Below are 20250 nucleotides of genomic sequence, written 5' to 3' on the forward strand. Positions count from 1 at the left end.
CTTAAAACACAGACCAGTGGCAAACGACTGCCGGTGGTTTGAGTTGTGAAAATAATATTTACAACGAACTGTTCGCGAACGGCTTGCATATATATACACACAACATAAAATATGTACTCTACTGCGCAGCTCTTGCGCACATGAGCTACATCCGTGTGCAGTCTGCGGTCGACGTGCGTCGCTTTGGTCTTGCCCGACATCTTGGATTATTATTACGATATGCATTGATTCAGGAAAAGAACATTTCATGTGTGTAATATTTGTATCGTCTAAATTCGTCTCAAAAACGTCAAAGTCAATCGAACTGCCAAATGCTATTTTTTAAAAAAAATGTGAGCGAGTCTTTCAGTACTCGCTAACGAGCAAATTCGTGTTTTCTCATGTTGCAAATACACTTATAATACGACACTCAGACACGAAATTTAACGTATAATTATTTTAAAAAATGACGAGCGTGATAAATATTTATGCAAATTGTGTTTTCGACTTAATTTTTTGACACTAGCCACATGCAGTTTCCACGCTCGCCGCTAGAATTCGCTACCAGAGCAGCTACGTCGACTATCGAATTCCATTTGCAGACAGAATTTTTAAACAATATAATAAAAGGGGTCTCATAAAAGTGGAAAATAATTGAACAAAAATACTAAACTCCTTTTTTGGACCTGATTTTCAACAAGGAATTTTATATAAATACTACCCATCTTGTTAAAATTCACTAAACAGCTTCTTTTAGGCTTTGTGATTTTTGGTTTGCGTCATCCGCCACAGATGGCAGCACCGTGGTTACGCATTTCCGTTCGACGCGACTTCCGTTCCATTCACGAAATTACTCCTACTAAATGCCGTATACCGAGAGCTAATAGGTTACACATCAAAAAAGTGGTAAAATACTGGAGTCGCATTTCAGAGGACCTGGCTTCAATTCCGATCCGACATCTTGATTTAGGTTTTACACGGTTTTCCGGAAATCACTCCACGCAAAATGCTGGAATGGTTCCTTGCAATAAGCCACGGGGTGTATCATCGGGTGTCGCCGAGTCTAATGACCTCGTTGTTGACGATAATTTGAGTCCCGTTGTAATGTAGATATCGGCGCATTCACAAAGACCTGTGAGCCCGTGGTTGAACTGAACGCAAACTAACCCGCGCACGCGCGTGCTAACTTCTCCACACAGCACACGCGTATTCATTCAAGCGTGCTGCAACTTGTGTAGGGGGGAAAAAAACCTGTAGTCCATTTTTTTTTCAAACCGCTTCGTCTGTCTTGGCGGTTACGGCCAAGGTCCCGCCCACTCGTGGCTGGTCGCAGTAACTGCCTCGTTCCTGGCGCCTTGCCCCGCTGCTGCTAGCGAGCAGAGCCGGTGTCCGCTGGGTTCCTGTTTTAAGGCTCTTCTCACTCGCCGAGTTGGCTGTTTCCAATTCTTGTCGTTACCATTACTCGAGGAACAAGTACGTAGCCATGGGGGAGGCGTGTGTGTGTGTCAAGCGACGACAGACTAAGAAAATTATTGCATTTTAGCTACATGTGTCTTGAGATAAATTATTTTAGGATTATTGTAATCGTTTTAGTGGGCTTCAATAATGCATTTCATCCCTATTATAACCAGAAATGCCTAAACACAGAAGAGGCAGGAATTGTGTTTCAAGTAGTTTATTTTTAAAGCCGATTTGCGCATGTGTTACTGTAAGTACCTAGCTATGTCTTTCATACACACTTTACAAGTGTGTTTCTTGTATGAAGTAACATTAATATACGTGTATTTATGACTTATTTTAACGAAATAATCAAACAATTGTCTTATGAACCAAGTATAAAAACAAATAAAAACTAGAATATAACATAATTAGCTTTCCTATTTAAAAGAAAAAACACACTTAAATTGGAGATTTAAAAGTCGGTAATTCCCTGAGATTTTAGTGTGACAAAACAATTTCTAAATAAATTCAATTGCAAAGGAATCTTCCTCATAAAAAAAGATATAACGGTTTTACTGGACCTCTCCTTCACTAAATCTTGGCTCGGCCCTGCGAGGAATATTCCGAGTTTACGGCTGTAACTATTCACGCAAGGGACCGTAATTACGAACAAATGCTTGAATTTTCACCGCTAATAGAACATGTTTGTACAGTATCTGTTGAGAAAATTTGATACAAAACATGAAATACAAGAGAGCTACCATAGTAAATTTTCAGAAGAAGCCCTCACGTAACATTAACACATATAGTGTGCAAAGATGCAGATAATCCACGCGATTTAAAAACGGCCCAAGAGATCCAAGTGTGGTCTGTTTACGGGGGAAAACAAACTAAGAATACGCTGAGGGCGGATAAGTAGTTCTGTTTCCGTTTTTCGTTTTTGAACTGTGTTTGTAATCCAGTTAAAATGGTTAAAACGCGTGTTTTCAGAATAATTTCTAGGCACGAAACCTCCGGTACAGATACTCGAAAGAACTCAAGGGCCTTGCATTACACTTCTATCGTCATTTCTCCACCACACAATGTTATAGTCACCACACAAATCTCACAGTAGTTTCCCTGTGCACGACGAGAAGACTGCGCGCCAGTCCAGAGGCGACACCGCGCCAGAAGCTCCAGCTAGCATCCCGCCTCGCCAACACGAGTACCCTCCTGACCAGGCGGTCACTCACGGTCCTCCAGAATGACCGATATCAGATTTCGTAACGCGCAGTCTCAGTCGATCAACCAGGAGATAAAAGAGCTTTCCGCTCATGCCTCGCTTCACTTTCTCCGGCGATACTGCGTACTGTCTTTCAAGAGAACCGCAGCATTTCCGTTCATGTTGCGCAATGTTTTCTTTCCATGGTGCCGGGGGCGGAGGGAGGGAGGCATGGCCGTCGCACGAGTTTACTAGCCACTCTCGCCCGAGATTCCACTTGCCGTCAAACTCGCCCAACGTGGTTAACATCGCTGACCTCTTCACTCGCCGCTCGCTTGGTACCAGTGAGTCAAGTTCAAGCTAGGTATACTTTACTCGCTACTCGCCTAACATCACTGTTTATTTTTATGTGTAACATCTTAGCTCTCGGTATACGGCATTTCGTGCGAGTGATTTCGTGAATGCGACGGAAGTAAGGAACGGTGCTGCCATCTGTGGCGGATGGACCGAACCAAAGTTCATAAAGACAAGTGGGAATTTCATAGTATTAACTGTAACGCACGATAATACCATCAGGATGAAATTGATATGTGACACGGAACAATTGCTTATTTTTCAATAATAAGGGACGGAAAAGTGTTTACGGACTACAGACGGTTGAATCCGAGTGTGTTCGGCGGCCCGACAGGCAGGCAGCGGCAGGCGACCTTGAGAAGGTCGAGTTGGACGGTGACTTCCTCCTCGGCAGCGCGCGCCGTGGCTGGCCAGTCGCAGGGCACCGCTTATCTCATCTCGAGTCATAAGCCGGCTTCACCGTCGTCCGACCACATTTTCTATTGCACCGCTGAGTTTTGAGCACTGAACGTAGATCTCTGGGAGCTTCGATGTGAACCGACTGTAGGGTCGGTTCATAGCAGTGATCTGGGATTGACAGCGAGCACACATGGCCAGCATTTCACGGACTTTACGCAGGTTAATTTAATCAGAAGTAAATATTATATTATTATATACAACATTTTAGATTTCATAATACACGTATCAAAAGTTTTACTTATTCTAGTGTTACAACTCATTTCACGCGAAATAACCATATTTTAAATGTTTGAAATGCTTGTTATTTAGTTTAATGTTTTAATATTTTTTTTCATCACTATTAATTTTCATATTAAATAGGAGCGTGTGTTGTCAAAACCTATTTATGATTCTGACAGCTTCGTTTTGTATTAATTTTTAAATATCAGTATGTGTTTTCAGTCGTTATTAAAATTTAAAAGATGAAGCAGCGGCTATTTGTGCTGCTATCTTGTGGCAATCGCATCGATCATTTAATTGCCATGTCACGATAGATTGTAGTGACTAATCGTTCTAGCCCCCAACAGAAATGCCCTAACAATGCTGCCGCCTGTAGTTGCAGATTGGTAAAGTATGAACTATGGTTCACGCGAACGAAGTTCGTGTGGTCCCAGTATGTGTCTGCGCAATGCTGAGAGGAATGATCCTTGGATCACAGGATCGGGGATCGAAGATGGCCACACGAGTCGCTGCTGTCCGGCAGTCCGGCGTCCAACTCTCGTGCTTGCACAAGCTTCACGCCAGGGTGCGGCTACCCCCGCGCAACGGCCGGGTTCTCACACGCCACCTCGAGGTTTTCATTTTCTCGTCATTACTTTCAGTTAAAGGCTATAACACTATATCTCCATTGCATTTGTTGTTCTGGCACAAATATTTCCAACAGATATTCACTTAGTGCAACATCAATGGTGAAATAAAGTCGCGCAAGAGATGATAATTACAACTTGCCGCTTTTTACATCCATGAAATTACAGTGAGTTCTGTTGAAAAATGTTGGCAGAACAACAAATGCAAGGTAGGTATAGTGTTAAAATTTTATAAACAGCCCTTACATGAAAGTAAAGACGGAAAACGAAAAGAAAAAAAAAAATCAACATGGCGTATGAGACCGAGACTTGAGGGAACCGCCTACCTGGACACACATGCGGCGTGGGAGCTTGGGGAATAGACCACACTCAAAATATCCGAGTGAGGTCTGTTTGCAAAAAGCATTTAATAATACGCTTAAGGCGAAAAAGTAGTTCTGTTTCCAGGTTGGGTTTTTAAACTGTATTTTTAGAAGAGTGTAAATGGCTAAAAACGCATGTTTTATAATAATGTTTAGGCATGAAACTCCTGATAGATATTCTTGAAACACTCAAGGGACTTGCATTACACCTTTATCTTCACTTCTTTACCTTATAACCATATATAATGTTATGGTTACCGCTCTAATCTCACAGTTGCCCTATGCACGACGAGAAGACTGCGCGTCAGATCAGAGACACCGCGCTAGAAGCAACAGCGAGAGTCGCACTTATCATCCCGCCTCACCAACGCAGAGAAAATATTTTAGTGGCCTTGAAATCTCGACTATTTTATACGTAGGAGGTATTAATCTGCGATGTGAAACAGTGGAAGAGGACGCTACAGAATACTGAAAAAAAAAAAAAAATAAACTGCTCATGGCAACGTTTGTCTTAATAAATCCTAGATCGTCTTCGTGGAAACTGGTGAGTTCACCAATTATTTAATTTGACCTTCCCCATCGATGAATAATCTCATATATGATTATTTTTCATTTAAACAGTTTTGTTGACTGTGAACAACAGTTGTGACAGATTTAGACGATACAAATCCACAGCCATGCCCTACCCGGGACTCGAGCCAGAACCTCGTGCGCCAGAGAGCCGGCGAGCGACTGCAGTTCGGTGGGCTCCACTCAGCCATCGCCTTCCCTTCTTGAAGTGTAAAAATAAAAGAGACATTTCTTACGTCGCGGGGTCAAGCACGGTGCTTGAGGCGGCGGGCCCCCGAGGTTATGGTGGACCCCGAACCACTCTCTCCGACCCTGCGACCCTGCGCCCACGTTCATGACGTGCTTGCCTGCAGTTGGAATATAGTCCATGACCCTCACCAAATGAACTTGATGCGCTTACCAATCAAGGCTTAGCACCAAGGGCGCGTCTAGGCTTTTTAACTTAATTACTATCAACATTTATGAATTAATATCGAAAGTGTTTCAAATAGTGAAATTAATATCTGACTTTAGGTATTGAAAATGTTTTTTAAACCAATTTAAAAAAAATTAAAATACACAATAGTCAGTTTCATCTCAGTAGTGACTTCCTGTTTTTAGAGTATAAGAAACCTTGCCACTAAACAACGTCCCTTTTCTTCTTGTCCATCCTCTGCGCCCCATCCCTCCTTCCCAGTCAAGGTGGAAAAGTTTCGGGTAGTTATATGGATAAACACTGTGCACGCGCCTGTGATAATGGTTAACGCACATCCCAGCTAATTTGAACATCATGAAAGGAATATCAATTTTTCTCCGTCCATTCAGTCACTAATTGACAACACTTTAGACAAACAGGTCCATGTACTCTCAGAAGTGCTTCAGAAGTGCTCAGATGAGCTAGGGTGAACTACACAGCGTGAGTCTGGATAACGATAAACCGGCGTCAGGTTCAACACGCAAAATGAGTTGAAGGTATAACTACACCCAATAAACAAAGTGTTTCTCAAGGATGATTAACGCATTTGCAATTGGAGCTGAACAAGTGGTTTATTGCAAATAATAATTTTTTTTTAAATTTGTAACACCAAGTGGTTGGATAGTGTTTAACGAATAAACAGGTTTTTAAAAAATGCTAATATCAAATACAGAACAAAAACTGCAACGCCTGTTAGATATGCCACACGCACAACCTCTAGCCTGCTAGAGCTGCTACAAATCAGGGGCACGTATTATTAAGTGGTACACACCTATGAAGGTATTTTTTAAGAAAACATGTTATTAATTATAAGAGAATTTTTCATGCGGATTAATAAGCCGCATTTATGTACCACAGTACACTTCCACGTCAGAAACGCGGATTTTCTTGGGATCGTCATTATATTAATACGTAGGTGAATATGTGTAGTACCTAAATTGGTATTATTGCTGTGTCTATCTCTACGAGAAACAAATAGGTACATAAAGGTAGGAAGCACTAAGAAAAATCACAAATAGTTGTTTATATGACAGACTTTGCGATAAATCAACCCTTTTTTAAATTATTTTTATTTAAATCTTTATTTTCTTACTTCCTATCAGTCAGATTTTTTTTTAAATTATTTAATCCATTTTCGATTACAACGTTTACATCCATCGTGAGTTTTTTTAAATTTAATTTAGCTTTTTATTTTAAATTTTTTAGCGAATTCCTACGTTACTATCTAAATATCTGTATATTTGTCTTACCTTCTGTATGTTTGGTGTCTTATAAAATATTATACCCTTACATTTTACCCCCATACTACTCCATTTGATGGTTTTTTATTGTACTCCCGTGTATGTATTTATTAAAGTATAATTGTTATTTATTTTATTTATTATTTGATTTTTATGGTTTACTAACTACGTGCCTCTACATAGTTTCCGACGATATTCTTTTTTTTATCATCAGACCCTCAGCAGTTCGTATACAGAAGCAAGAAGAAAAATGCTTACTAAGCGCCTTCTGGCGAGTTAACACCACAACACCTATCTTAGAACCATCGCCGATGAAAACCGTATCTAAAACGGTCGAATCGTTTCAGAGATAAATGGGAACATTCGTATTTTGCACACACAAACAATCTCTCAGCCTAAACGCATACACCTTCGTTCCGTCGTGAGTAAAAATGAAGATGGTCATCTTAGTGATTTAATACAGCCTTAAGATAGTGCTCTGGAAAATTACTATGGGTTCGTCTGAGAAAATGTTACCAAGAATTACTTACTTACAAATTTATTTATTTTGGTATAAAACTCCGTTAAAATGTCGAAATACTTGCTAATAATGTTTGCTCCGAATATAAAATCAGGGATGTTGCAAATGGTGTCGCTCCCGTAACACTGAATCCGTTGCTATTATTGTGATATTGTGATAACATTCAAATTAAAAAATTAAAAAAAAAACTATTATAATATTTTACTTTTATGTTACATATATTAACACTAGCACTTGTTTTAAAATAGTTTTTTTACCGCCGGTGTGTAGTTAAATTAGAACTAGAGTCTTGACGTTGGTCATATGAAAATAATGGAATAATGGCTACTAGGCTGACCGCACGATGCTGCATACACAATTTTCATAACACTCCTGAATCTGACACTATTCAACTGCAGCCTAGCTAAACTTATTTAGAAACGTTCCAGCCCACTTTTAAAGTACGAATAGAGACTCGGTGGCCTAATTAGCTACACCAATTAAACAGATTCTGGGGTTGCACAAATCCCGTTCGCTGGACCCTATGGTGTCAGGCCGGAATCTCCTACTTTCCTTACCCGTCGACGAACCATTTCAAAGGTAGAGCCGTTAAGATGACGTCATACGCCATTCACAAGCGACGAGACCCACAAACCAAAACGTAGACACATTGCAGACGACAATCTACTTCATTTTTAAAATAAACAATACAATCAGTACTTGAGATTGTAGGAAATATCAAAGGTCCAAAATAAAATGTTAATCGGCAGTTTCGGTCAGTGATATTGCGTCACTAAAGCAGTGATTGGCTGACGGGATTTGAGCTATTGTACTATATTATCCTAAGTCAAAACAAAAACTCAGTTGAATTTGTAGCAAATAAAGGGAATAAATATTGGTCACAAAAATAAATAATTTGTACACCTACAACGGATATGGATGAGAAAAGGTTTAATCTGCGTTAGCCAATTTACAATCAATTTAGTCTTTTTTCTCCAGTTTAAGTTATAAATATTTCTATATGTTAAAATACTATATTTTATAAAAAAAATTATAGATTTTGTCTATCTGGAATAATGTAGCTTTATAACAGTGAAATAAGTTTTGAAATCGGCCGTAGGGTTTTACAGTTCTTTTTCAAACAAGCAAATCAACTCGCGCTCTCTCTTTATACGTAATATTAGTTTAGCACGTATAGATACAGATTCAGTATCCAAATCGTTTGCCAAACTTTCTGCGCCACACTAAGTGCTAGTGGTACATGGACAAAACTTGATCTTATTGTACGTACTATTGAAATAATGTTAGCAGAAACATTTTTCACGTGCAATTAACTTTTTAACTCTGTGTAGGATGACTGCTCGTCAAAGAGTTTGTAAAGTATTCGCTGCTACGACATTAAAGTATCTGCACAACGAACGTCGAAAAAAAGTACAAATTGTAAATAATTACTCGAATCTTCACTTACATCAGATGAAGGCTAATAAAAAAGTCCGTGTGATTGTGTTCTAGGTTACAAATGAAAAGCAGCTTCATTTGAAAATACAGGGACTTTGTGAAAATAAGAATGCTGTCTACCTATGGCAGACACGGCGGTGTTCTTAGTCGCCGAGACCCAAGCAGTGCGGCCTTCCCGGGGAGGGGGAGGGGAGAGGGTTGGGGGGGATATATACCCGCTCCCCTGAACTTATAAAAAAATTAATGCGAGATCCCGTTGTAAGCAGTATGTTATTTTGGATGATGCAACGCCAAGATGGAACCACAAACCAAATATTCAGTAATGCATGTTGAGAATGATAACGTAACTATCCAAGCCCCTTGTTGTTGACGTTAGTTTTTTAAATACTTTTTCTTGTTTTCAATTCCCCCCCCCCTTTTTTTTTTTTTCACGAAATAAATTCCTGTTAGCGCCACTGGACCCAAGTCTGCGTAGCAGGTGCGCAAATATGTAGGTTTCGCAAGATGGCCCGCGGAAATTTCCGAGGGGGGGGGGGGGGGGGCCCGAGAGTTCTGCGCGTGGGTTTTAACCGACACAAGACATCTTTGGATAGGGTGCTTGTATGTTGTACACTGCCCATATTGTGGCCTACGTGAAATAAGCAGAAAACATTTAGAATATACAGGAAGTTTTCCATAATACATAAAACTTGTTTCAGAATCACAGTTTTGCCAGTGCAGGCAGGCCTCCCCCGGGATCTAACGACCATGCTGCGTAGCAAAGAATTCTAACGCAGCGTGCTTGGTGATACTCGCCGCGCAGTGCTGTCTGCCGCTACTTGTCCGTCGGCAGTCCGGGCCGAAACAGCGGAACCCACTCCGCGCGGGACACCTCGAGGTCGTCTCCGACGGCCCGAACAACTTCGCAGATAACCACACGATCCCGTTGAAACCACACGTTACCTTCAACCTTTCGCGGTTACAAAGTTATTTCAATAAATATAGTATGGTAGCGAAATCTGTTTTAATCACTCACCAAGCCGCTTAAAATAAGGTGGGTGGGGGCATGATCTCCTCGGCCCGATGTTTGAGATTTTGAAGTAAAAATTTTTAGCTGAGGGGACTACAATTTTCGAGCGTTACGAAAATTCCGGCCGCATGAGGGGAATAGTTAGTTACGTGCTGGGGGAACCGGTATAGCAGAAGAGTGCGTCGGCGGCGACGCCACTCCAACGCATGAGCTAGCGGTCGAATCGGAAGACGGCATAAAAAAAGGGGGGATAGGTACTAGCGGAGCATGCTGTATGCTAGTTGTACTGACTTAAGGGTTCTGTGTCCCTGGGGGTTGACTGTGGACCCTCTGGGATTTAGAGTGGATCAATGACATGTCGGAGCTGTAGTCGGCTCTAGTATCTGAGGGAAGCTCTTAGCAGGATTCCAAAAAGGGCGAGTGATGCGAATATATAGCCTCTCCCGCTTACGGCAACCCATAGCCTTCTCGTGGAGCCAGTGTTTAAACAAATATGGGATTTGCTGGGGGTGCCCACTCCTCTGACTTCCTCGGTATGTCGGAATGGGAATTCTGGTGGATCAGTTAGCTGTGAGCAGGTGACTACACTTTGCTCCTGCAGAAATTACACTGGGGGGTTTTGGACCCCCAAACCATAGGTGGTGTCTCAAAGCATTGGATTCAACGTGAAGAATCCATGATGCATATGGAATAGCGAAGGGTGGTTGCGTGGCGGGGGTGTCCTCCTGGTCTGGGCACCCGGGCCCTGGCAAGGCTGTAACCCTTGGGCGGGGGATAGTCTAAGGGTTGGTAATTAAGGCAGTCTTTGGTTTGGTGTTACCTTACCTACCCGGGCTTTGGCACAGCTGTAACCTTCGGGCGGGAGACATGCTATTGAAGTACCCAAGGTCATCCATGTCCGGATTCGGGGGGTCTCGGCCGCCGTGAGACTGCCCGGGAAAGCACTATACCTGAAAATGAAGGGTGCCATGGGACTGATACTTTACTGTGATAGTTCCCTGCCGAGATTTCCTCTAATGGTTCAGGATCATGATTGTAGTAGTAAACGTGGTGGTCGTGGTCCTCCTCTGCTTGAAAAACACTCCGAAGGATCCCCGCCCTGTTGACGAGTGGAAGTGTTGAGCTACTTAAGCTCGGGTACTAGCCTGCTGAGCTAGTAGAGGTTGGATAGGCCTCGGCTGGATCACGAGCAACTGGGTGACCGAGGGGCCCCAGGGATGTGAGAGGTATGGTTCCGTGTCGGTGCTGCTCAGATCCCGCAGAGGGGGCTGGCTCTGTTGGTGGTCTGGGGGTTCACAGCGGAGCTGGGGGCGGGTCGGTGGGGCCGAAGTTGGGATGGGTCTCCTCAACCTCTCGACCTAGCCGGGCGCTCTCCAGTAACATGCCGTGATTGGAAATGGCGAATATATTTCCCGGTTCTCGGAACCCATGTTTGGCACTGGTAACAGTGTCAGGCATGTAAAAGACCCATCTTTCTCCTAACCAGGATAACGCCCTAGCGGGATCATATGCCTGGGGGAGTATTGATGAATTTTATGAGGTGTGAACCTAAGTTACATGTATGCTAGTTGTAACGGCCAGAAGAGGAGACGGCAGGGGAGATGCAGCAGTGATGCTACGGAATTCTAATAACACTGCTTGTGGTTGTCTACTCCTCAATTTTCGTAATGGATATGTGGATTTAATTTTATAAGTATCACTCGTTTTTATGTGAATAGTGTGATTGATGTAAATAATACCTAATACGCAAGAAGTTTCACTTCTGTCCCACGTGGACTCCACACACAATTTTTTTTGTAATGCTTGATAGTAGGTCGAAATTAAGGGGAGTAGATCACTTTTATAGTTATGGCCATGGTAATGTGGGGGTTTGAAAAGTTTTACATTAAGTAATGGGTAGGGGGCTCGTGGTCTCTCTCTCTCTCTCTCACTCACTCATTAACTTATTGAGTATTTAATATCCAATCTGCGCCGCTAGGAGAGGTCTGCATCGTTGCGATGATTCCAAGACGCAACAAAATTGACTCTCGGATTTTTAAACTGTTTTTTCACATTTCTTTAAAAGAACCCTAATATATTGGTGGGGTAGGAGAGGGCATGTATTTTCAACTAAATATGTGGGCGGGCGTGTGTATGCTTCACCTCCCCAGCCCTACTTACTTGTAGGAATTTCTTAAACGAAGGGTATAACCGATCCCAACCGAACTCGAGGTGCATCTGGTACGTGCTGCTTCTGGTTTTATTACACGAATTTGACAAATTGATTCCCCAGAAAATCTCTCAAACAAATTGTAATCCTACAAAATTCCAACGGAAAAGATTCCTTACAATGATATATTTTGAAGCGATACGTTAAAAATAAGAAGACAGATTCATCTGAATAAGTAAGTCAACTTTAAAAACTGAAGTAATATGAGAACCACCAACGCCTATTCTACATAGGTTTTTTTTTTAAATTCTTAATACTATTTTGTTATTACATCGTTTTCATGCGTAGCCTACTATCAGTTAATCAGCAAATGTTACAAGTCTAAACAGAAAATTTATAAATGTTGGAGATTCATCAATGTAGGGTGATTCAACGATTTTACCTCTTCAAATCCCTTGTCTTTGGAGACATCTATCTCCATTAATACTACTATCCATCATCTCCCCTATTTCCTTGTATTGATTACCATGACTGCGGCGCCTTGACATCATCATTGTTTACGCGCTTCTCTAATAGCTTCGCTGCAATAGCCAATCAGCGCTCATCACACAGATTTGCTGCGAACCCGTGAGCGTGTCTTGTCTTGCGAGGTCAGGGTTCACGTGGCGTTCATCCAGGTTCAGGGGCGTGCACTGTACACTGTATAGCAAACAGTGGGCAAAGTGGTTATATAACCCCCCCCCCCTCCTCTAACTGAAACGGTGGTCTCGCTCAGTGCACACACTTGTGGCGTGATGTGGACCGAGTCGCCGGGACATCACTCACTCACGACTTGCCGCCATCTACTTAATACTGACTGACTGACTGACTGACTGACTGACTGACTAACTGACTGACTGACTGACTGACTGACTGACTGACTGACTGACTGACTGACTGGCTGACTGACTGACAACGCACAGCTTGAACCGGTGGTCACACAATACTTGGAGCACGCGGTATTTACCATTTTGGACTGGCCTGCACCATCTCCCGATATGAATCCGATAGAGCATTTGTGACATAATTTAAGGAGACGTGAAGAATGGGATGCTGTGCCGGTGGAGTACGTTCAAAATGCCATTTCTTCTATGTCTGACAGGGTTAGGGTCCTTTGCCGTGCAAGAGGTACTCGTTATTAGGAGGCCATCACTTGTCGAAAACATGACATATCAGTTTGAAAAAGTCTTCATTTATTATTTTTTACTTTATAATTTATTTGTACAGTTTAATTACTAAAAGTTTGTTTATGTTATACTTTTTTTTATAACCTATAAAGAAACTAATTCTTACCACAAACTAAAAACAAATCGTATTTACTAGATTTATAAGGAAAAAGCAGTGTGTCCGAGATTTTTTTTTCTACTGATAGTATATTATTTTTCTAATCACTATATAGTGATCATTCTGCGGGTAATGTTAGCATGGTAGCGATGTAGATGAGTACGGAGCCGAGAGCACCAGAATGCTCTGCAAGGAAACGGGAATCCAAGCCGTCGGAGGCGGGCAGTGCCTACAGCCTGCACGCTGTTCCCGTGGCCTCCTGGGAGACGCAGATGTCTCGGGCCGCGCCCAGTCGCCGCGGGGGGAGGGGGGGGGGGTGGAGGGGCGGGCACTTGCGCAACCGGCAATTGGCTTTGAACGCAGCTTTCTCCTCGGCGACGCGGCGGTCAGCGGGTGGCTTCCTTCCGGCAGCGGACAACCGCCGTGGTCGCTGTGACGTCACGCCCGCGCGGACAGGGCCGTGGGTTCTTCCAGCGCGGCGCGCAGTCTTCTCGTCGTGCCTCGGGCAACTAGCGTGAGATCTGAGCGGTAACCATAACATTATTCGGCGGAGGAATTAAGATGGAAGTGTAATGCAATTCCTTTGCCATTCCTATGTTCGTATTGGTCGTTCAATTCTCCTTTGATAGTTGACGAAAGAAATTAATTAAGAACATAAAAGATATATGTTTTGTTAAATTCAAATCTTTGAGTAAAATATTGAAAACACCAACAAATTGCTAGGAAGCAACGTAATTCAAATACAGAAACATAACCTTAGTTCTCTGAACGATTCTTGAAATAGGTAAGATTGATTTAACAGAATAACTTTAACATAGTCATATCTGGTTTAAGCTAGTCGTTTTAGAAACGAAATTCCGGAATCGATAACAAATGTGAATACGAAATAACAATAATCACATAATAACAAGCCTATATCAGCTGGTGTCAAAAGTAATATGCTTATTCAGCACTGAGAATTCCGTGGAGGGAATGTAGTCAGACGGTAAGACAGTTGCGAGGACAGTAAGTACAGGAAACAACTCGCAGGTGTACCCCGTGATGGAACTAAACATATCTGGACGACACGGCGACAACAGCACGGACGAGCTCAGCCGTGGCATTTCAGAAAATGGTATCTGCTCCCGTCATCAAGCACAAACATGGAAATACAGAAAGCCTAGTTTCAACATTGGGTACACTCCTGTGCGTCGTTGTGTTGTCCGGTAGTTACAGTTTTCTGTATTTACTGTTCTTGTTGCAACTGTCTCGTAGTTGTCAGCCTATTGCGTTCGTCTGCGCTGTCATTTGTTCTGATTAAATTCCTTCCACTGGAATATCTGTGTAACATTTTTGTCAACAGCTAATAATGGGTTGTTCTCCGTGTGTTGTGTATTATTTTTTGTTGTCCATCCTTGAGCGTAAACAAAAAATGGCGTAAGTCTAAAGTTTTGAATTAATTTCAAAAACGAACATAGGCCTAACCTCACGGCAAACTTCTTGTGAGCGATTGAGAGAGTTCGCGCCCCCGACTTGGACACATTAGCATTGCATTTGACAGCAATTTTGATGTGTAACATCTTAACTCTCAGTATACGGCATTTGGTGGGAGTAATTTTGTGAACGGAACGAAAGACGCATTAATAACATTTCTGCCATCTGTGGCGGATGGCGCGAACCGAAGTTCACAAAGCCAAAGGGGAAACTTTATTGCATTAACTGTTTAATGAATTTAAAAAAGATCGGCAGTATTTTAATAAAATTCCTTGTTGAAAATCAGCTCCAAATTCGGGTTTTTAGTATTACTTCATGTCTTTTTCGCTTTTATCGGAGCCGTTGCATTATATAGTTTAAAATTTCTGCATGCAAATGGAATGTTGGATAGTCGATGTAGCTGCTCCGGCAGCTAATTCTAGCGGTGGGTGCGAAAACTACGTGTGATTCGCGTCCAGAAATGTATTTGAAAACACAATTTGCGTATATTTATCATGCTCGGCATTATTTTTAAGGATTCTACGTCGAAATTCATACCATATTTTCGTATAAGTGTATTTGTAACATGAGAACACGTGAATTTGCTCGTTACCGAGGTTACACATCTTTGGCGAGTACTGAATGACTCACTCACTTTTTTTTCTTTTATGTGAAAGTTAAATCCATAGAACCAATACGGGGAATGTTGACTTCTTTATTACAATCAACTTGGAAACGAATAAACGGGAAAGCAATTAAGTATTAATTTGGTGTATAAAATGTTTATTTTTTGCTTTTTAGTGAACTTTGTGTATATTGAAGTCGGTTATTTTTTGACGTGACAACATCTATAGCCCGTCCCACAATTAGATTGCAGTACACGGCTTATGGCGCGCTCTGTTGCCAAATCTCTAACACATTACGAATTTCAGGAGATGTGTGTCTTTGTAATTCGGATCGAACAAGAAGCATTTTAAGAAATCATATCGTAATTTATAATATTTTATACTATTACACATATAAATTTGTAATAATGCCACTTTTATGTACATTTCAAATAAAAACTACCTATTGTAGACGAAAATTTCTTATAGTTTTCTTTTATGTTCTAAAAATCCCATATATATATATATATATATATATATATATATATATATATATATATATATATATAATCACATTTTCATGGGCCCGATAAATGCCATATTTTTGGACAAGTCATGTCCAAAATAATAAATAAAATACGGTAATGGAAATTCTCGGTCGAGTAGTTATGGAAAAAATCCGAACAATTGGGTCGTAATGGGGAAGCTTTTCCGAAAAACAGAAAAATTGCAACAACTCCCATAATATGAATAATATCGCATCCGTTTTAACGTATGATAACTCGGAGTACCTAATGCCAAGAAATGTTTTCTAAATAAATTTTTGATACGACCAGCCATAACTGCATGGGTTCGAAAAAAATTTTCACCGGACAAAAAAACGTAACTGCCTTAGTAGACACCTTATCAAATCTGTTTAAATTGTTTGTAAATATCATAATTATTTTCCAAAACTTTGTCAAAAACAATGTTTGATAAGATGCTTTGTGTTGAGAAGGATAGGAAAATAATTCAAATTTTGTACCATCATCGCTATTAAATTCCTTCGTATTTATTTGATACATTTTACACATTATGTTCAAGATTCGATTAAAATATATTTTGTAACAACCATTACTGCAAGGGGAAGAAAAAAATATGGGTTTAAGGGTATAAAAATCCCTTTTTGTTCTAATTTAAAGAAATATAATCATCAAAATATTCCTGCGCCTTTAGGCTGTGCCGATAAGGAATGTTTTTTTTAACTTTAACTTACAACAAGAATCTGTTCACACACATTTCATTCATAGAAATTTATACGATTAAATTAACGTTAACTTGATTAAGAAATTAATAACATCATATACCTTTTAATCACTATCGCTACCGCTGACCAATGTTGATACCCCTTCCATAAGAGTAGCACAGAGCTGACCAGAAGAATGGTAAGCTTCCTTAATTGCATTGCACGCACTCATATTTTTTGAAAAATACTCAAATACATTCAACACAATCTTGCGCTCCCTCCCGCGTAGCCTACCGATATAATTTCTTTTCGGTGTTCTAACTTCCATATTTTATATGTACGTATTAAAAATAAATGTAGAAAATAAAATCACGTATGTTAATATATAATTTGTTTGTCAAAATTATAACTGTAACGAGTCACCGGACACAACGCGTTGCTTCGTCGCGAGACGCGATACTAACTGGCAGGCTGGTTTTCAGAAATGCGTGTCTAAGGAAATACATGGTTGACTAAGGAAGCCATGTATTTGAAATTGCTTGCAGGACAGAACCCCACTTATCTAAACACACGACCCTGTTTCCTCTTACGACGGCAGCTTGTGAGAGAAACCTCTATTGCAGCGCGCTCTTGTACTGATAAGACACATCTTTAACAACTATTTCCACGGAAACTGTAGAAGCAATTGAGATGGAGCTGCTTTTAAAAACTAATTCAATTCATTGTGAACATTTTTCACGCTTTCGTCCCCATCTATCTTTAATAGAAAAAAAGTTTTCCGCTGGTCAACATTATGATGTGTCAGTTTGTGAGAAAATGTATTTCAATATATTAAAAAAATTATTTAAGTGAAACCTGTATAGTTTTTGTCTTAACATTTGTTCGATGGCGTCCTAAGGCATTAATTTATTAATAAAAATAATCTGAATGAAATACACATGTAGGTTATTTTTTTTGATGTGCAACATCTCGGAATTCGTCAAAACAGTTCGCAGTGAATAAGTTATGTTTTTTAATTTTTTTGGACACTTAAAATATTGTTAAGTATTCAAAATAAGCATTGACTGATGCGTATTTTGATGCTATACAATATGAAAAAAAGCTTGGTCCAAAAATTAAAATTTTAATTTCGTTTGATATTTGGCAACAACGCACGAAGAAACAAGGACAGTGCTAACGGCAATCGGCGTGTGTTAGAGAGAGAGAGAATGCGCCCATTTACTTCCACACTGCAATCTAAGAGTGGGATGCTCTATAATAAATCGATGAACGCCGGCTGCACGCAAAAAAAAGTATCCCGTTACGCACATTGTTCCATTACGCTGTGTCCCGTTACGCACGTGGTTCCGTTACGCTGTGTCCCGTTACGCTCATTGCCCCATTACGCTGTGTCCCGTTACGCTCATTGTTCCGTTACGCTGTGTTCCGTTACGCTGTCGGTGAGTGCAGTAATAATAGATTATGTTACAATTGACTAAAAAATTATGGTGATTCATATAATTGATGATAGATATTTGATTACAATTTATTTATATGAAAACTTGTTCATAATTAAGTATATTTAAACTTTATATCTAAACGCCAGTTTTATAAATTAATTACAAGTCATCTACACGTGAACTGTTTCGTCGACTGTTTATAAAGTGAAGTGAAAAGTTAATGTAGTTTTCATTGCTTATTACAACAACAATTTCGGCAATAAAGGTTAATTATTCTTGCATTTTAAAAATCTGATTACTGGTATAATTTCAAGTATTTATTCTTTTATTATTAAAATAAAAATGATTCAATTTTATTCATAAAAGTATGCAATCATTTCATCAATGTTTTGTTATGACGTTGTCACGTTAAACTATCGTCCGTAAACCGACTTTACAGACAACCAATTTTTTTTAAAAAACGTTGTTTATTTTTCAATTTTTAGTAATGGGTGGACCTTCTAAAGACACTTATCGAATGAGGAAACGACGGCTAGTTGAAACTGAAGATGAAAGACGGAAACGCTTAGAAAAGAATAGAAACATAAATATTAAAATATAACATAAGAATGAAAGTACACAGGAGCAAGAAAATAGATTGTCGGGTGTGAAAGTTTATGTTTTGAATAAATTAAGAAACGAAAGACAAGATGATCGAGACCATCGCTTTACCATGATACGAGAAGATTTAAAAAATGCAGATGTTGAACACCGTGCTCATCGACTTAGTTTAATTCTCAGGCGACTGGCCAGCAAAGAGAATGTGCTCATCGGCTTGGTTCAATTCACGAGTGATTTTCTAATGAATATGGGGAATAACATTCTCATCGTTTAAATTTGATTCATGAGCGGCTAGCCAATGAATCTGATGAACAGCGATCACAACAATTAAGCGCATTACGTATTTATTCCTCACAGATGGTGCTTAATGAACATTCAGAAAAAAGGTACAGTCGATTAAATAATTTAGGACAAGCATCAGCACCTCTCAACAATTTCTAACAGCCATTCACGTTTTGAAAGATGTACCACGTGTCGTATGCAAAAATTTACTTATTATTTTACTTCCTATCGAAAAAGGCAACACCATGACATTTCAATGTTTGACTGGACAGAAGCCTCAACAAGAGAGACGCAAGTGGTGCTATATAAATTGGTTAGTCATTGACAATTTCAGTGGTCTCCTACGAGAATCTGAGAATTATCCATTAACGTCTACAGGAATGTCAAAACAATGAGAAATTTGGCGGAGTGAACATCCTACTCTTTGGTGACATTATGCAACTACCTTCTGTCAAAGGTCACTGGTGTTTTTACAACCATATTGTTTTGCAATAGAAATGAATTTGAGGCATCAGTTTTCATTTTGCGAGCTGACAATAAATATACGCCAACGAAACGATAGTGATTTCATCGATCTGTTAATTAAAATGCGAGTTGGTGAATTAACTACCAATTAGATGCCACTGCTATTTGAACGTCGCAGGATATCTTTAACAAGGGTGTTTTCTGACGGAGTTAGAGTTCAAATCCATCCCACTGTGAAATAAATGGATACCTACAACGATACCATGATAGCAACAAATACGAAAACACGTAGAGTTTAAACCATAAACGCTGTAGATGAGTCTCGTGAAATTGCCACATATGGAAAGACGCTACCAAAAATTGTCGTTCCAAAAGATGTCAATAACTGCGTAGGTTTATTATCATTGCTGAAGTTGGCTGGAGAATTCCGGGTTATGCTACGGCGTAATATATCGGTCTCAGACCGGCTTGTAAATGGAGCAATAGGAATCTTCAATTTGATTTTCACTCACTTCCAGACGGCCAAATATTTTGAAATTTTGCACACGTATTAAGCACCGATGACAACACGTAAAGAAAAATTTTAACAAGAGAGGCAGCACTTAAAAGAATCCCTTATCGAAAATCAAGTCCAAAACTGGGGATATATATTTTTTTCAAGTCTTTTTCGTTTTTATCGGAGCAGTTTCGTTATATAGTTTGAAATTTCAGATTCAATAGTTGACGTAGCTGCTCCGGCAGCGAATTATACTGGCGGGTGCGGAAACAACGTGTGATTCGCGTTCAGAAATTTAGTTGAAAACACATTTTGCGTATTTGTATCACGCTCGGCATTATTT

At 40.2% G+C, this 20250-nt stretch overlaps 1 protein-coding gene across 1 annotated transcript in view; it reads right to left on the reverse strand.

The window, feature by feature from the left end:
* Positions 1–20250, reverse strand: part of LOC134546327 (O-acyltransferase like protein) — a 79992-nt gene that overhangs the window by 50994 nt on the left and 8748 nt on the right. The gene's annotated exons all lie outside the window — the stretch shown is intronic.

Source organism: Bacillus rossius, chromosome 1, assembly GCF_032445375.1.
Source record: "Bacillus rossius redtenbacheri isolate Brsri chromosome 1, Brsri_v3, whole genome shotgun sequence".
NCBI classification, from domain to species: domain Eukaryota; kingdom Metazoa; phylum Arthropoda; class Insecta; order Phasmatodea; family Bacillidae; genus Bacillus; species Bacillus rossius.